A 4,856-nucleotide genomic window follows, 5' to 3' on the forward strand; every position below is an offset into this window, starting at 1 on the left:
TTTTTTTTTTAGAGGTTTTTGCTATAGAGCGCATGCACTCACCAGAAAGACAGAGAGAGACAGAGAGACAGAAAGCAAGAAATCACCCCCCCGAGGGAATGACCATGCCTCAATCCCTTCTCCTCCATTCTCTCTCGGGATCTTGGGCACGTACGCACACGCGCCCAGTGTGAGTTTAAGCCACCGGGTCTGGGACTCGAACTGTGGTTGACGACATGGGAGTACAGTGACATAGCCATGACACCAACTGTTGGTCCCACAAGATGGAAATTTTAGAGCTGACAAACATACTGATGATAAAACTCACGAACATTGATAATGAAAGTCATGCTCAGGGAATGGGCTCAGGAACAAAATGGAGAAAGCAGAGAAAAGAAATCAGTGAACTGGAAGATCCACCAATAGAAATCACTCAATATGAATAATAAAAATAAAAGAGAAAAAATAAATTTAATTTAAAAAATAGAACTTCGCTTTTTCTGGCATTCAAGATGTTGAAGAGAGGACATGGTGTGGGGACCAGCAGTTAGAGTAATGGCTATGTCGCTGGACTCCCATGTAGTCAACCATGGTTTGTGTCCCGGACCCGTGACTTAAACTCACGCCGGGCACGTGTGCGTGCGTGCCCAAGATCCCGAGAGGAGAATGGAGGAGAAGGGATTGCGGCATGGGGGCATCCCCCCTGGGGGGGTGATTTCTCACTTTCTATCTCTCTGTCTCTCTCTGTCTGGCGAGCACACACACCCTATAGAAAAAACCTCCCCAAAAAAAAAAAAAAGGAAAAAAAAAAAAGAGAGAGAGAGAGAGAGAAAGGACATGGAGAGTCCTCTGGTGCAAAATTTCGGATTTCCCTGGGTCTTATGGTAGGAGTCATGACCAATTGTGCTGACAACACAGGAGTCAAAAATCTCTATAGTGTCTCTGTGAAAGGGACCAGGAGACAGCTGAATAGGATTCTTGCTGCTGGCATCAGTGGTTTTTGCTATAGGGCGCGTGCACTCGCCAGACAGAGAGACAGAGAGACAGAAAGCGAGAAATTACCCCCCAGGGGGGATGGCCATGCTGCAATCCCTTCTCCTCCATTCTCCTCTCAGGATCTTGGGCACGCACGCACACGTGCCCGGCATGAGTTTAAGCCACCGGTTCTGGGCCTTGAACTGTGGTAGACTGCATGGGAGTCCAGCGACATAGCCATTACGCTAACTGCTGGTCCCAAGCAATCTTTTTTTTGCAGTCTTTTTTTCTTTCTTTTTTTTTTTTCCTCTTGTGCTCAGTGGCCCTATTCTTGAGGTCTCTTTTCTCTACACCATGGTTCTCAACTTATCTTGAGGAGAGAAACCTTGAGCAGAATACAATGAGAAAAGAATCTCTATCCACTTCTGTTCCAAATTCATTTTTATACCTTCCTGTTGCAATAAAAACTGTACGCAATCAACACCACCACATCCTGTGGGAAAAAAGAACAACCTGCTTCCTTTGCTCTGCTGGAAGCTGAAGGGTGCTATATCCCTGTGTGGTAGAGCACAGCACTGGACTACTACATGGTCGACCATGGTTCGAGTCCCAGACCTGGCAGTTTCAAAATCACTCCAGGTGCATGTGTGTGCATGCCCAAAATACTGACAGGAGAAAGAAGGGATTGTAGCATGACCATCTTCCCTGAGGGGCGATTTCTCACTCTCTCTGTCTCTCTCCAGTGAGCACACATGCCCTATGGCAAAAACCCCCCCCAAAAAAAAAAAAAAAAAAACTTAAGAAAATTGACATAAAAGGTCAGCAGGTTTCTGGCTCCTGGCTGTGCCGTCGGCACATTCTCCCCGTGCTCCCCGCCATGCCTCCGGAAATTGAGGAAATGAAAGGCTTTCTGCTAACAGCCAAATCTGTCAAGATCAAGACAAGAAGGATAATGTGAAGTTTAAAGTCGGATGCAGCGGGTACCTTTACACCTTGGTCATCACGGACAAAGAGAAGGAGGAGAAGCTGAAGCAGTCCTTGCCCCCAGGTGTGGCCATGAAGGAGCTAAAATGAACCAGATGCTGTTTGAACTACATTAAACACTTTTTAATTTTGTGAAAAAAAAAAAAAAGGTCAGCAAAGGATGGGTTTGAGATGATAAGTGTGGATAAAATGACAAGCAGGTGGCATGGTGGTTAAGGCACTGGACACTCCCACACGGCTGTCCACGGTTTGAGTCCCAGACCTGGTGACACGCTTTCTCACTTTTCCTCTGTGTATGTGTGTCTCTTTCTGGTCAAATTAAAATAAATAAATGGAGACCAGCAGTCGGTGTAATGGCTATGTTGCTGGACTCCCATGTAGTCAACCACGGCTTGAGTCCTGGACCCAGTGGCTTAAACTCACACTGGGCGCTATGATCTAAGATCCCAAGAGCACAATGGAGGAGAAGGGATTGCAGCGTGATCACTCCCCATCCCGGTTGGGGGGTGATTTCTCACTTTCTGTCTCTCTGGTTTTCTATGTCTTCCTGGTGAGCGCACGCGCCCTGTAGCAAAAACCTCTCCAAATTAATTAATTAATTAATTCTTTAAATAAAGAGTGAGTAAAGTGGGCATTTTAACAACATGGCTTTTCCTTTGGCATGCTTTCGTTGTGACGTTTAACCGTCATCCTTGTAGTTTAAGATGACACTTCTAAAAATAAAATTCTTCCCTAATGAAAAAAAAAAAAAAGAAAGAAAGAAAAGATAAAGCACTCAGGTCGACCCACTGCCCCTTCCTGCTCCAGATGCACTGAGCTCCCTCCAAGCGCCAGGCTCTCGGTCAGCTAGTGCTGCCTCATCTCTCTCCATCGCTGCCATGATCATCCACCTGACTTCTCATCAGCCATGACGAGATGCTCTCCGACACTTAGACCCGGGAGATATCAGATGGGCTGTGCCCAGAGGTGGAGAAGGAGTTGGTCATAGGACAGAGGGTGACATTGATGACACACTCGGAGGAAATGCCTCCACTGAAAGCCCCAAGGACAAAGGTCCCGAAAGCACAGTAATCCCTGGTGTTGACATTGTCATGAACCATCACCTGCCGGAAACCAGCTTCACAAAAGAAAGCCTGCAAAAGTACATCAAAGATGATTTAACATCAACCAATGGCAAGCTTCAAAAGTAGAGACCAGAGAGATTAAACCCTTCTACGGCAGAGCTGCAGAACAAATCGAGCCCATCCTTGCTAATTTCAAAAACTACCAGTACTTTGAATCCAGGTTGCACGGCTGCTGTGCTGGACTGCTGTGGCATGGTGTGACCCCCTAATATGATTTTCTTTAAGGTCGATTTAGAAATGAAAAAATCCTTAACAAATTTGGCAATGACTTTGGATCTATCACCTGTCATTACAATTGACTGCACAAAACACCAGGACTAAAGACAAATGGACTGGGGACCAGCAGTTGGCGTAATGGCTATGTCGCTGAACTCCCATGTAGTCAACCGCAGTTCAAGTCCCAGACCTGGTGGCTTAAACTCACACCGGGCACGTGTGCGTGCGTGCGTGCCCAAGATTACGAGAGGAGAATGGAGTAGAAGGGATTATGGTGTGGTCATTCCCCCGGGGGCTGATTTTTCGCTTTCTGTCTCTCTTGTCTCTCTCTGTCTTTCTGGTGAACACATACCCCTATAGCAAAAATCTCCCCCCCCCCAAAAAAAAAGAAAAAATATGTCATGAAGGTCATCTTTTAGAAACAAAATAATTTTAGGGGTCAGCAGAGGACATGGTGGTTAAAGGTGCTTGATTCCCACATGGCTGACCATGGTTTGAGTCCCGGACCTGGTGGCTTGCTTTTTTGCTTTCCCTTTTTCTCTCTCTCTGACTCTCACACAAATGGAATTAAATAAATAAATAAAATTTTTTAAAAGAAACATGAAAGTTTTTTTTAAAGAATTATTTTATTTAACTTTATTTATTATTATTATCATTATTATTTTCCAGCGGAGTCCAGCACCTTTAACCACCATGCCACTTGCCGGCCCCAATAAATAAATATTTTTAAAAAATACTTTTAAGGTCCAACCTGTGGCTTGGTGGTTAAGGGAACTAGACACCACATGGCTGACTATGGCATCTGCTTGAAAAATACACCAGTCATGGGCCAGCAGGTGGCATCATGGTTGAGGTGCTGGACTCTCACATGGCCGACTGTGGTTTGAGTCTGAGAACTGGTTGTTTGCTTTCTCACTTTCCTTCTCTCTCTGGTCAAATTAAAAATAATAAAAATAGTAAATATAATTAAATAACTAATTCTAAAAAAAATAATTGACCTTATTGAGAACAGTAAATCTTAAATAAAATGACTTGATGAGAATAGATTTGAATGTCAATTTATCCAGGAATAATAAAATATTTTAGTTTTAACAACATTAGATAATTATGCAATAAAATTATGAATACATATAACCAGATAAAAATAAAAAATATTAAAAATTATAGCTATATAACTGTTCTATTTGAGACTTTCAATATTTTTTAAAAACGTGTAAATTTAAATACATACTTGTCAATACACTTATATCAGTTTTATCTCTCTAGACCTCCAAGGGTACTTGGATTAAGAGATGTGTATCTAAATCTAAACCTACTGATGGGCACGTAAACTAACTTCAAATTTTTAATTAACATTTTCTTATTCATAGTTACCTATAGTAAAATATATTCTTGTATTTTACTTTGCCATTAGAAAATATTGTCATTGCATATACTGTTTGCTTTAACTGGAATTCTCTCTCTTAGTAAGTTGTTTACAATCCTTCTGTAAAAGGATTCACTTGAGTTGGATCATTTCTACATCATCTATAACACAGATGATGAGAACTCAATCTACGGCTTTGAGAAATTTATTAA

At 42.6% G+C, this 4,856-nt stretch overlaps 1 pseudogene; it reads left to right on the top strand.

Moving 5' to 3' along the window:
• Window positions 1-1,831: 1,831 nt before the first annotated feature.
• Window positions 1,832-2,028, top strand: LOC102501538 (60S ribosomal protein L38 pseudogene; annotated as a pseudogene).
• Window positions 2,029-4,856: the final 2,828 nt, after the last annotated feature.

The sequence above is a fragment of the Tupaia chinensis genome, unplaced genomic scaffold (assembly GCF_000334495.1).
Source record: "Tupaia chinensis unplaced genomic scaffold, TupChi_1.0 Scaffold000330_1, whole genome shotgun sequence".
Lineage (NCBI taxonomy): Eukaryota > Metazoa > Chordata > Mammalia > Scandentia > Tupaiidae > Tupaia > Tupaia belangeri.